This window comes from Callorhinus ursinus, unplaced genomic scaffold, assembly GCF_003265705.2.
Source record: "Callorhinus ursinus isolate GAN/ISIS: 27379988/994484 unplaced genomic scaffold, GSC_fseal_2.0 scaffold8, whole genome shotgun sequence".
Taxonomy (NCBI): Eukaryota; Metazoa; Chordata; class Mammalia; order Carnivora; family Otariidae; genus Callorhinus; species Callorhinus ursinus.
The window spans coordinates 55,822,634-55,839,234 of record NW_027397070.1 but is presented as its reverse complement, the minus strand read 5'-3'; positions in this window follow the sequence as shown (position 1 = coordinate 55,839,234).

Here is a 16,601-nt window from a genome sequence, read left to right as displayed (position 1 = left end):
TGCAGGGGACCACTGCCAAGGACGAGATTAGTCCAGGAACTGGACACATTCTTGCTGGAGGAACACATGACCTTAAATCCACAGCTTAGCACGGGGTTAAAAATTCAAATATCTGATTTGTGTTGAGAGAGGGACTCTGAAAGCAGTCTGGGAGAATTTCTTCTCCTTGGACACCCTCTAATTAAAGCAAACAAAAAAAATTGGCAAGTTTCAATGGATTTTTTGGAATGTTCAGAATGGATTGCTAAAAACAAACAAACAAACAAACATTCAAAGAATTTTGACACTTAGACATACACTTGTATAGTTTTTTTTTTTTTTTTTGACTGGATTTACATACAGGACAAAAATCAGTGCACTTGACACCCTCAGTTTGTCCTGTCTGTCTGTTGGTCTGTCTCTGTCTCTCTCTCATCTCTCTTAAATCCAGTGTCCTCATGCCCAAATAGGTTTGAAATTCCAAGGTTTGTTCATGTGCCCCTTTCCTCTCTGACCCTTTGCCACAGGCTGTAGGGGAAACCATTTCCAGGAACATCCTACTCCTTCCCTCCCCTGGGCCACCTTTGTAAGCTCTTCAAAAAATCCAGAGTGAAGTCTTTCAAGAATTATACAACTCTCCCTTGACCTTCTCCTTCTCAATTCCTAGCTCCTATTCCATAACTGTCCCAGAGGGTGCCAGACAGCCCACTCCTAAGTCCACTAATGAGCTAGCCATTTAGCCTGTTGAATTATTCTCTTACATAACTGAAGTTTTCTTAATTGCCTTTACTGGGTTGGAGTCTCTTTTGTTACTATTGCCGTTGCTTCCTCTCCTTGAAATACAGACTCATTTGATCTCTGCTACTGATGAATACCTACATCTTTGCAAGGATCAAGTGCGAACTGGGCAGCAGGACAGGTATGATGCGGGTGTCCCCCGCACCTTGCTGTCAGTGGACCTCCAACACTCCTGCCGTCACAGCTGCCACCACAGTTCTGCCAAAGTGTCTCTGGGCTGAAATACAGGCTCAGCGAGACACTGCCAGTTCTGAGGCAGCTTAGGAATTCAGAGGACTGTCTATGACACAGACAAAGCTGTATTTCCTTCAAGGGGTCTGGACGACTTGAACTTGGCAGAAACATCTGCACGCTGACGTGTCTCTGTTAGGATTCCAGCGCTCAGGTGGCAGGCTTAAATGTTTAGATTTCAATGGAATACTACAGGTACGCAATTATAACACCAAAGCATGCTCTTATAGAGGCTTACCACGTGGATACATTCCTTGTCCGTTAATTTACGTATTCACTAAATATTTCTTATATTCTGCAAGTCATGTGCCAGGCACTCAGGGTACAGAGGGGCTTCTGCTCCACTTAGTGGACCTGACCTGGAACTGAAAAATTCAATCTAGTGCTTGAAGTTCATTGCTAGGAAATTTGGGTATAAAATTGGGTATAAACTTCAAAAAGAGATAAACCACAGTAAGAATGACTATAAATACCAAGTTATATTTGACATATGCCATCTTAGCCTTAAATGGGTTTTGTGAACTTGTAATTGAGAAAACACAAGTCATGCATGCATTCACATAACTTGTATGTCCTAAAATTATTCCAGATTGATGTCACATCATGGTGCTACACAAGTCACCTCAAATCTTCTCTGGAGTGGTTGCTATAACTGATCAAAGTGTTACGGTAGAAAATGAAATAATTCAGAGTGGCTGAAAGGAAGATACTCTTAAGATACTTTTCAAGCTTGTGGTGGGGCCATCCACTGACTTGATGAGGACCAGGCTGGTAGGATTGTGCAGACAGTGGTTACTTCTGTACCATTGGCATTGGTCTCCCTTTTCTAGAAACTCCTAGGTCCAGATATCATTAATAAGTTCAACTTTCAAGTGTGTCATTCCAGCTCTTCACAAATAGGATAACTGTTGCTAACCAAAATAAAAGAATGTGAAAACAAAACAAAACAAAGACAGGAAATTTCCTTGCCCGTGCCCTTAAGAAAAATGAGCTCAGGAAAAGGAAAGAGAAATATATAGCTGTAGCACTCATCTTAAAACATTGCTCATCTTTTTTTTCCTCCCTCAGCTTCAAAAGTATCCCATGGCACTCTATTATATCTTGATATAAAAGGGAAAGGGGATGCAGTGTCTAAAAATAACATAAAATAAATTACCAAGAGTAGTTGAGAAAAAATATGGAACTCTAAGATGTAAATGAACAAAAACTAGGTAATTACCTTCCCTTCACACCCCCAAATTTACAAGCCCTTGGGTGATACTTCAGTGCTTGGGAGTCCGCTAATTTCTTTGTGTGGAATTGGGCAGGCATTTGCCATTGGGACCTGCTGTCAGCCAATCAGGGTGAGCGATCCAGGCTGCTTTGATGTAACATAAGTTAGAGAATAGCAGGTGGCCTTCCCTGCTGTTTACAATGCAGCTTGGGGAGTTGTGTCAGATATAGCAGCTCCTCTTTATCTGCATGGAATCTGTGTAAATCACAAAAGAACAGATGGAAAAATAGTCACATAGCCCTGTTCACCTCTTAGAAACAGCTCATAAACCTTCGTATACCACCCGCCCTGTTTCAAAACACAAGCATGGGTGGGTTAGTCACCCAACTGCTATAGAGTAATCATTTTGTTTATGAAAACATCTAAATACATGAATTAGGCAAAGAAAACAAAAACAGCAAATGCTTTAAATGATCACAGCTACTATCTATGTGTATTTTACCATTATATTCCAGATTTAGGTTAAGAAAACACAGAGAAATTAGAAATTATCTCTCATCTACCAGTTCTAAATATCTATAGAATGTCTTAGTGATGTCAAATTATGCCAGTGGTTTACCTTGTATGTTTGTTTGTTGTTGTTTCAATAAAATTATGAAATTACCTGTCAATTTTTTCCCCCTGAAAACTAAATAATTTTCTAGGAATCAACAGCATGTAATTTCACATTGGAAAGAAAGGCTGAAAAATGAATTGAGAAAGTATGTTACTGGAATTTTACTTAATTGAAGGGAATATTTTACTACTTGCATTTGTGTTGTTTGCCTAAGATAGTATGTTTTCATATACGTGTTGAGAATTTAGCCAGGGAATGGAAAGAGGATAAAAAGTTGGTTCTAAAAGAGATAATGGCAAGAACAAAGGCACCAAGGTACAAGGAAGCAGAGGGCATGATGTGAACTGCACTGCAACGTTTATGGTGTGATTTGTAAGACAAGGCATTGAAGGAGATGAAGCTATAGGTTAGCTAGGTCTTGACCAAAATGGAACTGAAAGGTCTAATGACAAAACATGGGCTTTGACCTGGACATGATCAAAGTTGACTACTAAATGTTGACTTTAATCTATTTATAACTTTAAAATCTGTAAAAATAATACATTTAAAAACATAAATTGTTCAAAGACTCAGAGGACAGACGTTGCCCATTAGACTGCATTGTTATTCAGAAATGAAACAATTTCTATTTTCTTACAAATCATCATAAAGTGCAGGAATGCTGTTACAGAAAAATCCTCCTGTACAGTGATGAACTTATAAAACAGGGACTACAAAGTCTTGAAAACAATCTAATAATGAAGTTCAATTTAGATAGAAGTCAATGCCTTAACAAGTGTGTTCCAAGGGTCTTCTTTTCTGTAAATTCCAAGAGGTCAGAAAGCACATATGAATTGTTTCTAGACCTCCTTAAATGAATTCTCTATAAATTCATGTCTGGGGTGATATAAACATCTTAGACCAGTGGTTCTCTATCTTGAGCAATTTTTCCTTCCAAGGGACACTTGGTAATGTCTAGAGACGTTTTTGTTGTCACAATTGGTGGGAGAGAGTGTTATTGACGTCCAGTGGGGAGAGGCCAAGGATGTTGCTAAACAGGACATCCTCCAACAACAAATAATATCTGGCCTAAAAATTTATAGCTTTAAAATTGAGAGGCCTGTTTTAGAAATCTCAAGCTTTTAACCATATTCCCTATTCTCAAGAGAATGAGATGCCAAAATTTTGTCATGTTTAATATGTAAACTTGGACATATCAAAGAGAAGCCAAGAGGTTGTTCTTAAGGTCACTAAATATATGAGCTTCTCATGAACTGAATTCTTCGAACAGAATCTATAGAATTCTAATGTTCGTGGTTTTTTTTTTTTTTAGTGTTTGTTTCTTTTGGGAAGTTGTTAATGCAAAATAACTGCTGTATTAAACTAAATTAAGCTTAAAGTAAAAGTGTTATTTTCCATAAAATTCCAACAAAGGGCTCTCCCCTTTTAAATCTTTGTTTTGAGTTCAAGAATGGTCAAATCATTTCATCGGAGTTAGTCTGAAGCAATTAAACATTGTATTTCCAGATAGTCACATTAAAACAACTTTTATATCAAAATAGCAATGAGGATGGGACCAGACTCATTATTTGATATTAAGATTCTCTGAATAATTGACGTTTTGTTCTGTTTTGTTTGTTGTTGCTGTTTAGGTAGTCAGATGCATTTTCTTGGAGCAACATTAGGAATACTTATTTAAGTTAGTTCCCTGTAATGCAAGGTTAGAAGGAAAATTTTAAAATGAAAATTTCTTTCCCTTTAAGCATTCATTCACTTTTGATAATGTCTGTTAATTAAAACTCTCTTTTGTTGCAGTAAAGATTACTACAAAGAAACTTAGTCATTCCCTGTTTCTATTGCAAGATTTTACTTAAGAATGCTTTACTTTTTGTTCATTATGCCAAAAAGTTAAAAAAAAAAAAAGACAGGAATCTGTTTTTTGTTCATATGAAATGGTGTCAAATAAGTTGGGGAGGACCATTATCAAATATCAAAATGTATCATCAAAGATCATGTGAGCTAAAATAATGTATCAATGGCATTTTGGATTACCTTTTTTACTTTTATGGTTAGCAAATGGGATTGGTGAATTTCTGATATCCTCTCTACTCCTACACTCAGACTTTAACTGCATCTCTCAGATTTAATCCTGAATTTTGATCTTCTAAAATGCCTCATTGAAGCAATATTGAGTACCTAATAAGTGAAGAATTTTTCCTAATATTGTTTGCTAGGGATTTACAAATATGCTCTCTTTAAATACATAACTATGTGGAAATAGGATGGTGACTCTAGAATCCTTAAAAGTTGATTATCCTTAAAACTTGGTTATCCTTTCAATCCTTAAAACTTGGCTCATTAGTTTTGCAAGGTGATCCCAGGAGGAAAACTGGACATACAATATTTGGAAAATCGGCCCAGTTTATCATTCTCTTGCAGAGTTGCAATACACATAGTAAAAAGAAACAAAGATCAGTTTGGTTTTATTTATCCCAGCATGTCTCAAAGCTATTGACATCTAGTGAATCTAATGTTCCAAGCAGCATATTTTAGAAAAAAAGTAGTTTAGAATATCTACTCTTACTCTTCTACTTGATTTTTGTTTTGGTCTAATTGCATCTTAAGTCTCGTTCACTAATTACTAGCTACTTTATTTCTTTTTAGCACTTCCTTCAATGGTTTGAACAGGACAGGAGATTAAAGATAGATAATTCTCCAGTATTTTCTACAAATGGTTTAGTAAGAATAGGTCCCTGTTGAGTTTTTTTTTTTTTTACTACCCCAGAACCCATATGCTGAAGCAAAAATAATGAGGAATAATAAAAAAATAATAAGAGGAATATGCACACACAAAAACATCATCCAACACAACATTTCAACTACTTTTGTTTAAAAAAAAACACACCACATTTAAGATCTGAGTTGCATTTCTCTTTTGAGAACTTAGCACACCTTCCACAAAATATAGGGAGTGTTTGTTGGACACATTTGTGACCAAACTAAATGCTCACCTATAGTCATATCATTGTCCTTGGTGGATGATGATGATGCTTTTCATTTTGTTCAAACTTGATTGTCAAACTTAGTACTTCCTCAGTCGTCTTTCCTACACATTCTTCTGAAGACCACATTTTAGGGCTCTGCCTCTTTGTCTAAAGAAGCATTGTGGGGAATTGAGTTTCTTGGGGCAAAATCAAGAATAGGAATTGTTCTAAATCCAAAACGTATAACCCCGCTATCTACTTTGCTTCCATTGGAAATGGATTAACATGTTCAGATCAGAGTGTAAATTGGCATGAACCTTCATCTGAAATGCAATAAAGTTAGAGGAGACTGGATGATTTTTAAAAATGTATCATTATTCATATTCAATGCTTCCTCTGCACTTCTGTGTACCATCTGGTCCTGATGGTTGAAGTGCCAAAATACCATAAGGAAAGTTGTTTTTTGTGGTATTTCCAGTCCAACCAGAATCAGAAAGTACCAGAAATCTCTTGAGAAAAGCTGTTGTCATAGGACACAAAGCCCAGTTTGTCACACCAAAGAGTTTAAGAAGAGAAGTAGCTAAAATCAAGCTACCATTCAAATTTAAATACTGAACAAAAGGAGGATGTTTTGGGTTTGGGGTTTACCAGATACCCTGTACAATAATAATAAAAAATAACCCTACCAACTCTTCATAAATGTCTCCCATTTCCTTATAAACTACAATTCCATTTTTACTCCTTAATTTGTTCATCTCTATTCTGCATTTTTAAGGAGAATATTTATGGACAACTGAAGTCATGAAATTTCCAGGAAAAATGATTGAGGAAAGGAAGCACTGAATGAATGACACCATAGATTACATGTAATATGTACAAAAATACCTGATCTGATTTTATTTATGAGCCCTTTGACGTCCAAAGAATTCTTTTACATGACTTTCTACTTCTATATAGGACATCACAGCTTGTCAAATACAAGGAATCTTGAATCTTAAAAGACTCAATCTGTGCTATAAACTAACTGCCCAGAAGGTTTAGAGTGGGCTGTTAAACTTGGCAAGATTTCTACTTCCATTCAATCCCCAAACCTTCTGAGATTTATTTGACACTGAGTTTTATTCAGCTTAATTTAGTTCAATTAAAAAAAAAAGAAAACCCTAAGTAAGAGAAGAGTTTAAATGATGATACTATCCTATGACAATTAGCATGGTAAGGCGAGAAAATTAGCATTTTTTTTTTTTTTAAGTAGGCTCCATGCCCAGCATGTAGCTCAACTCAGAGCTTAAACTCATGACCCTGAGATCAAGACCTGAGTTGAGATCAAGAGTCAGGCGTTTAACTGACTGAGCCACCCAGGCACATCTAGCATACATATTTTCTACTAAAGAAGCAGTAGCACTTCTTTTTTACTGGGTACTGAGAAAAGCAAAGTGCATCCAAAGAGAACTCCATTATCTCTGTGTTATGCTACAATACTTTTACTAGATGTCTTATAATGCATAGAATATAAGCTTTTGTGTCAGATAGAGATTCCAATCCTGGTTCTACACATGTCAGTTGTGACCTAGGGATAGTTACTAACTACTCTGATCTTAAGTTTCCTTACCTAAAAATAGAAAATCAATTATTTTACGAGGTTGAGAGGATCAATGAGCTATTGAATATAAAGTCTTAAAGCATAGCAGGTGCTCAGTCTTCTCCTCACCAATGCTAGCTGTATGTGAGGATTATAAAATGACAGCTGCAGGGCAGATGCTTAAAAGGCTGGCTATTACAAAAGCATATTGCTATTTCTACTGAAGTTCTTGTTTACCCATTGAAAGAGGAAAAGATAACTCTGGGAATGTAACTCATATAAGCTTGGGAAGTAATGATGATATTTTTCCATTAGGAATATTACCTACTCAGTTCCCATAGGCAACGTTCTGAAATTTTTTATTGCATGAAATAGTAGTGCTTCGAGAGAGGCATGGTCTGACCTGAGGTATTCTGAATCCATATACAAATACATCTCTTATACAGGTATTATTGGAACACTAACTATACTCTTGACCAAGCCCCAGAAAAAATCTTCTCCCAAAGACAACTAAGAAAAGTCAAAGCAATTCCTGCCAATTTTTAACTGAAAATAAATCTCTGTCTTTGAATTTTAGGTCTGTAATATCTGTGTCTGGTAAGCGTACTAGATAACACAGTTTACTAGAAGAGGTTGTCTAAGAGAAGTAGTTCAACTAATTATTTTTTCTTGGGTAATTCACTCTCTATTTTCAAATTATAGTCCCAACGAAAGCATGATAAAAGCCTGAATGTGTTGACATACCCAGGAGCTGGTCCTTAAACCTAAAGCCTTTGGATTCCAAAGCAGTGGGATCTAATCTCCAGGTTCTTACTGTCTTGGTTCTGATTCCTTTAGTTTACATAATTTAACTTATCTGCTTTCTTACTCCCTTGAATCACTTGAATTGAATCACTTAAATCACTCACACTGCCTTGAAACCATTTTTTTTTTATATCATTCCCACATAACCCACTGAGAAGAGCAATTAAGGTGTCATTTTATGAAGCTCCAAAGGAATGCAAAAAGCTGCCTTTTGGAGAACTTTGCCTGAACTTTCCCCTTCAGCATGGTGCAGTGCAGCGCCTGACATTTGCTTTCTTAACTCCTGTCACCCAGCACTGCGGTTCATTGCCCAAGCAAAACTAATATGGGTGGGTTTTTTGTGGGTTTTTTGTTGTTGTTGTTGCTTTTTTTTTGTTAGTTTGTTTTAAAGATTTTATGTATTTATTAGAGAGAGAGAGAGAGAGAAAGCACAAGCCGGGAGAGCAGCAGGTAGAGGGGGAAGCAGGCTCCCCACTGAGCAAGGAGGCTGATGCAGGACTCGATCCCAAGACTCTGGGATCATGGCCTGAGCTGAAGGCAGACGCTTAAGCGACAGAGCCACCCAGGTGTTCCTGTTCTTGTTTTTGAATGATAAAACATGTATACTGTTTCTGCCTTGAGCCTTGAGACACTGTCCTATTAGGAACTCAATCTGTGGAGAAAAGCAAAGTGCATCCAAAGAGAACTCCATTGTCTCTGTGTTATGTTACAATACTTTTACTAGACGGTGACATTCCCGAGACAGCATCTGCTGCGTGGCTTTGGGCGGCTGGCCAGAAATGAAAGGGAGAAGCGATGTGTGGTTTAAATCCAAACAGTGCAGGCTTGCATTGCGGTAACAAATACCAGGGACTGAAGAGTTGGGAGGGTTGAGGGGATCTCAGTCTGTAGACACTTGAGCTCAGAGTGTGTGTGAAATTTGTCAAAAATTTATAGACAGAAGAAATGTTCTTCATTGTTGTTTGGTTTTTGTTGTTGTTGTTGTTGTTTTACTGGGTACATATATTTGACATAACTGTGTATGTTTTCTCCCCTATGCTTTTGGGGAGATGGGCCTTTAGAAATTTGGAGAAGCACCTATAGCTAGTGGTTTCAAGTATAGACTCTTACTAGTACAAAATGAGTACTAAAATGTTGGTATTTCTGAAACTTTGCAATGAATAAACACAGTTAAAGGCCAAAAAAAATTAAATATATATGTAATTCTAACTGATGGGCTAGCATGGATTTTTTAATGCTCCCCTTCATCAGTTTTTGTTGCAAACATTGTAGAATATACAGAAGTTAATACCTTTTGAATTTAGAGGGTTTTTTTTTTTTTTTGAGATGACCAGATGGTCAAATTCCATAAATTTAACTCACTGTTTGCTTTAGACTCCTCAATGCCACATGGTGGGGAAAAGGAAAAAAAAAAAAAGTGAGCTAGAAAACCTATCCAGTGGTGATGGTAGTAGGTAAAAATTGTAAACTGCTATTTCTTGATAATTAATTAAACTTCAGAGAAATAGTACCTGCTTGGGAAAATCAATGGCATCTATTAAAAGAAAAAACTACAAATTCAATTAAGTGATACTCTCTTTTCATTAAAGCAAGGCTTAATTCAGTGGAAACCATTGTTCAGAAATTAGACACTAAAGTCATTCCTTTTTTTTTTTTTTTCCTATCTAAATTGATGGTGTGTTGCTGTTGACTTTCTGGTTAAAGGCTTCAGTAAAAAGACTTCTTGGCCTTTTCTCCATATATCTGATGACCTTAGAAAGTGATGACTTTATAGGATGTGACCACAGGCCTCACACTACTGTGAGGTAAGTGCAGAGCTCCCAAAAGTCCCAGTGGGGGAGCAGAAAGCACCATCATTCAGAGTTAGCGGGTCCCCTTGAATATGATCCCATAGCATCTCTTTTCAGGCTCAAATGAAAATTTAACTTGTTTTATGTAAATTATTGAACATGTTTCAGTCCCTACACAATTGCTTCTTGGTCTTTGTGTGTGCATGTATGTTTGTGATTTTATGGAAGAACAGAGACTTTATGTCATTTGAACATGCAAACTTTATTATATTCTGTTTTACATAACTTACCCTTTCTCCTCAATAAGTCAGGACCGAGGTTACGAAAAAAGCAGGATCTCATCATGAATGTAGAATTCTGAGCACACTAATGCTGTGTTTTATTTCTTCTGGGAATTCTTATCAATCTGATGGGTTTGTTTATGGAGCTGAGTTAGAGTCTTAAAAGCCTCTATATGCTTTACTGAAATGTGGAGTGCTTCTGAACTTTAAAATCAATTGCATCGATTCAATTACAGAACATAAGTGAAGACTAATGGTTTTTATGTTCATTAACTGATAATTTACATAAGATAGATGTTAATATGGTCACAGAGTCTTTGTGGGAAACCATTTTAGTTGAGCTAGAGAAAATGGGACTTCCATTTTCATTTGCAATGAATCGATATTCCAAAAATTAAAATATATAATCTTCAGTTTAAATTCCATGATTTTCCCATCTTCTCTGTTGCCTAAAAGAATTTGTGAACTCTGGGTCAAATCAGTGTAACCTCTTTATTAGCTATATTTATAGTATATAAATATATATATATTTTTTCTCTTAAGTTTTACCAGAAGTTAAAAACAATTGACATCAAGTTGTGATTTCTCTGAAGTGCAGAAAAGTCAAACAACCAAAATCAGGACTTAATATAAAGGCAAATCTTGGAATATTTCCAATTTGAATTGCATTCAAATAAATCCTGAATATTTCAGGTTTTTTATCCGTGAATTAATGGTTGCTTTGTTTCTGTATTTTTTACCCTTTATTGAATTCCAGCAATGATATTAATGTGATCTGTAAATAGAAATAATGCTCTTTGGGGAAGGAACATATAAGCCTTATGGACAGATTGGTCTGGGAACTAGAAGAATCTTGAATGATTTCTTAAGTCCTCGATATGATTTTCTTCTAGTGTGCTTGTTTACTTTGGAGAACAAGATAGAAATTATCCCCATCCTCCAAGTCAGTGTTTATTTTGAAAGTGCTATATGGTTGCTTTGCCGATCATATTCTCTTTTATATTCAGCATTTCCATTATTCTTATCATTGTTGATGTAGACATGTAGTAGTATTATTTCCAAGTAAAATTTTGTTTATGGAATAGTTTCATATATACTTCAGAATGCTTTCTAAACAAATTTTGATTCAAAGCAAAATTCTCCCACAGTTTTGGTGACTTGGGGGCTCTTTAAACATTCTGAGACTCAAAATTCACACCTATAAAATGATAATAATATTTTTACATCTTGTTTTATTTTGGGGGGGACTTATATAAGATAATATTTGTAAATAAGCTAGTTCAGTAACTGATATAGAGAAGATGTTTAATAAATAATGGGATATCATTTTTTACCCTGCTTGCACCTATTTTGTCCTGAATTCTGGTGTTCCCTATCTCAGGCACTTTCTCCTCCATGGGAAGACAAGTGCTTTCTCTTATTTTCTATCTTAGTTTCATTCTATTTTCTGCAATTATTTAGGATTAGGTTTGGCTACATAAGATACAATACTATTCATTGGAATTATAACATATAGTAAGGCATAAAATAATGAGCTAGAAATGAATCCATCTATAAAATGGCAGTTGGGAGTGAAGTAAACATTCTCTAGAAAGCTTCAGTTATAGGAAGGAAAAAAAAGAAAAGGAACAAAACAAAATGCATTGTTTAAGTCCCATGTATTATATTTGACTTTAAAGTAAGGGGGGAATTGAAATTTTAAATATCCCATGATAGAGTAACCCAGTTCTTTACTTGTCCAAAAACCATCTCATCCATTATAATATTAATATACAGAAAGCTATATATTTCATATTTTTGAATGTTTATGTAATTCTTCTTTGCCAACTCTCACACAATTGCTTTGATAGATTATAATCAAGTTGCTTAAAAGCATTTGAGCTCATTACTTATAGACACAAGGTTGCTGTCTGAGTATAAACCTTAATGTCAAATAATAAAGAAATATTAACTTTGTTCACTTTGCTTTTGATATGCATGATCAGAGTCAAGCTAAGAAAGGTCACATTTTCAAGTCTTCAATACATTTTGCATATAAGAATATTCTGATTGAAGAGGTTTCTGGGGAATGGAGAGATATCCCTAGGACCAAGGAAATTAAGGAAAATGATTTAAGAAAGGATTATGGGCTTGGGTGCATAGAATGGTATGGGAGACTTCCAAAACTGACAAAGAAGGGGAAGAAAAAACAACAACAAAAAAACCAAGAACAGAGAAAATTAAGTGAGGTGAAAATATATATACGTCATAATCATTATGGGTATATCTAGGTAAAGAGGTAAGGAGGATTGCTGAATTGCATGATAGTAAATGATATAGTCGAAAAAAGAAGTTTCCCTATTATTATTGCTAGCCCTGTGACCATTTTCCTATTTCTACTAAGCTGCTGTTACGCCAGCTAACCACAACTATCAGCACCTCATGCATTTTATCTTTGAAACCTCTGAATAAAATTTTAAGGTAGGTATTATCGCCTTAGTTTATTGATGAAGAAGTGGAGACTTAGAGAAATAAAGCAGGGGCGCATGGATGGCTCAGTTGGTTAGCGTCTGCCTTCAGCTCAGGTCATGGTCTTGGGATCCTAGGCTCAAATCCTGCAGGGGCTCCCTGCTCAATGGGAAGTCTGTTTCTCCCTCCTCCTCTGCCTCTTCTCCCTCACCCCCACTCATGCTCTCTCTTTCTCACTCCTAAATAAATAAATGAAATCTTAAAAAAAAAAAAGAAAGAAAAACAGTCTTCCAAGATAATGCAATTACGTGGTTGTTTTCATATAGGTTTCTTTGAGCTCAGAAGCTCATGTTCTTAAAGGAGAGAATGAGAGAAAGAAAGATAATATAATTAGGGAAAAGGTACAAATTGGGATTTTAGGCTTAGGTTCAATGGCACATAGCAGAAAATCCAAAATAACAGTGCTTAAAAGTAGAAGGGATTATTTTTTCGCATAAAAGAACCACAACGATAGACAATCCATTGTCAACAAGCATCCTCATTCTATAGTTTTATTTATCTTTTAAGTATGTGGCTTTTATCTTCAAGACTGACTCCTGGTACAAGTAGAATAAAATAAAACAAAAGGCATCTCCAGGGAAAACAGAAATTTATGTAAAAAAGGAAATAAAGCTAAAGTGTATTACTTGGCTCAGCAGTGTATAATAGTTACATAGTTAGAATATTACAGACACTGAACATTGATTTAATCAAAAACTATGATTTAAATATTAGGAGGCTGGTGTGTGTGTGTGCGCAGGAGGCATGTGCATACGTTTGGGTGTTTTATTTATTTATTTATTTATTTATTTATTTATTTATTTATTTATAAAGATTTTATTTATTTGAGAGAACAAGAGAAAGAGAGAGCACGAGCAAGGGGAGGGGCAGAGGGAGAGAGAGAAGCAAACTTCCCACTGAGCACAGACTTCCCACTGAACCCCACACAGGGCTGGATCCCAGGACTCTGAGATCAGGAACTAAGTCGAAGTCAGACACTTAACTGACTGAGCCACCCAGGTTCACCCTATGGTGTTTTAAAATACCCTATGATGTTGTTGTTTGTTTTTTTTTTTAATTTTATTTTATTATGTTAGTCACCATACATTGCATCATTAGTTTTTTTTTAAGATTTTTTTTTATTTATTTGAGAGAGCGAGAATGAGAGAGAGAGAGAGCACATGAGAGAGGGGAGGGTCAGAGGGAGAAGCAGACTTCCCGCTGAGCAGGGAGCCCGATGTGGGACTCGATCCCGGGACTCCAGGATCACGACCTGAGCCGAAGGCAGTTGCTTAACCAACTGAGCCACCCAGGCGCCCCATCATTAGTTTTTGATGTAGTGATCCATGATTCATTGTTTGTGTATAACACCCAGTGCTCCTTTCAATACGTGCCTTCCTTAATACCCATCACCAGGCTAACCCATCCCCCCACCCCCTCCCCTCTAGAACCCTCAGTTTGTTTCTCAGAGTCCATAGTCTCTCATGGTTCCTCTCCCCTCCTCCAATTCCCCCCTTTCATTTTTCCCTTCCTGCTATCTTCTTCTCCTTTTTTTTTTTAACATATAATGTATTATTTGTTTCAGAGGCACAGATCTGTGATTTATCAGTCTTACACAATTCAAGGGCTCACCATAGCACATACTCTCCCCAGTGGGTGGGGGGTAGGAGGGATGGGGTGGCTAGGTGAAGGACACCCTATGGTGTTTTAAAAATAGCTGTATCTTCTAATAATTTTGAGAGATAAATCAAGAAACAACATCCATATAACAGTGTAATAAGCATAGCATTGAGGAATATAGAAGTAAAATGAGAAGAAACAGCTATAAGAATTGAAAGTAGATGGCTCTGGGCAGCAGGACCGACCGTAGTAAGATTTGAAGTAAAGAAATGGATTAGTTTTCAACATAAGCTTTTCTTGCTATTTTTAAACAATAAAAGTAACAATTTTTTGGAGAGAACTATGCTCATTACCTTAATATCATAAAAAATATCTTTAAATAGCAAATGGGCAGAATCTCACAGTCTAGAAATGAATATGATTTATTTTTTGTGTGTATTACCTTCCAAATTTGCACTTGAATTCTTTTCACATAGTTCATTCATTCATTTACCCATTATTACAAAGCACCAACTGCGTGCCAAACATTTGGGTGGGCATCGGAGACAAAGATGATTAAAACACTATCTAACCTCAAATGGATCACATTCTATAATGGGAGGTGGGCACCAAAGTAGATCACACAATAAGGTAACAAATGCAGTCAAAAAATATGAAAAGGAAAAGAAAAGAGATAAAAATGGAAAACCCCAAAGTATGTGGGAATCAAACAATACACTTCTAAACAACACGTGGATCAAAGAAGAAATGTCAAGAGAAATTTAAAAATATTTTAATTAAATGAAAACACAACCTATCAGAATGTGTAGGACACAGTGAAAACAAGTGTCAGAAGGAAATTTATAACATTGAATGGATGCATTAGGAAAGAGGAAAGAGGGATGCCTGGGTGGCTCAGTCAGTTAAGCAACTGCCTTTGGCTCAGGTCATGATCCCAGGACTCTGGGATCCAGCCCCAGTCAGGCTCCTTGCTCAGCAAGCAGCCTGCTTCTTCCTCTGCCTGCCACTCCCCCTTGTTTGTGCTCTCTCTCTCTCAAATAAATAAAAAAAATCTTAAAAAAATAAAAATCTAAAATCAATAATCTAAGTTTCTACCTTATAAAACTAGAAAAGGAAGAGCCATGTAAATCCAAAGGAAAGAGAAAAAAAGAAATAATAAGAATTAGAACCAAATCAATGAAACTGAAAACAGGAAATCAATAGGAGAAATCAATAAAACCAAATGCTGATTTCTTGAAAAGATCAATAAAATTGATAAGCCTCCTGTCAGGCTAATTAAAAAGAGAGAAAATGGACACAAATGTAATCACAATTTTATCTAAATTAATTTTTATTAATGGCTGTGTTTAATGGCTGACTCACAAAATTTCTGAAAATTTAATAATCATTACTCATGAGCTCATACGGGCTGGCGCCAGCATAGCCCTGGTTGTCTTATGAGGCAGTAACACTTCCTGGAGAAGGTGAAACCTCAGGTGAGTCTTAACAGGTAAGTAGGAATCAGCTGCCAAATAGACTTGCACATGGAAAGGAAGATAACACATTAAGGCACAAGGGTTATATAATGATGAGGGGAGCGTGATGTGTGGGTGGAAATATAAGCAGTTCTGTGTTTGAGGTTGAGATGAAATTCTCAGAAGGCAAGGGCCATGATAGAAAAGATCCTGCAAACTACATTAAGGAACTTGGAATTTATTCTACAGGTCACAGGGGGCTGCTGAAGGATTTAAAGGAGGGGAGTGAATTACTCAGATTTATGGCTGCAGCATGATCTTCTGGCGAATCCTTGTAGAATGATTTTGAGAAGGAACAAGGCTCAAGACACGTAAGCCAGTTAGGAGGCTGTTGCCATGGTTTGGGGAAGTGATGATATGAGCTGATTCAAGACAGTTGTACTTAAGAAGAAGAGGTGACAGATTCCAGAAATATCTAGGAGGTTAAATCATAAGAACGGGTGATTGATTAGAGTGGGCAGGGGTGAGAGAGAGGGATATCAGGAATGGCTTCCAGGTTTCCAGCTCAGCTTATGAATTTTGGGGCCATGGCCAAGAAATGGAGTCAACGAGGAAGATTAGATTTCTGAGGTATGCTGACTAACTCTGAATTGATAAGTGGAACGTCTATGTGGAAATATCTCACAGGTCTAGCTGAAGATAAAATTTAGAATATCAATAATACATAGGTGGTAGCTATAATCTTAGCAGTGGCTGAACTCTAGAAAGAAAAGTGGGGGCAGTCAG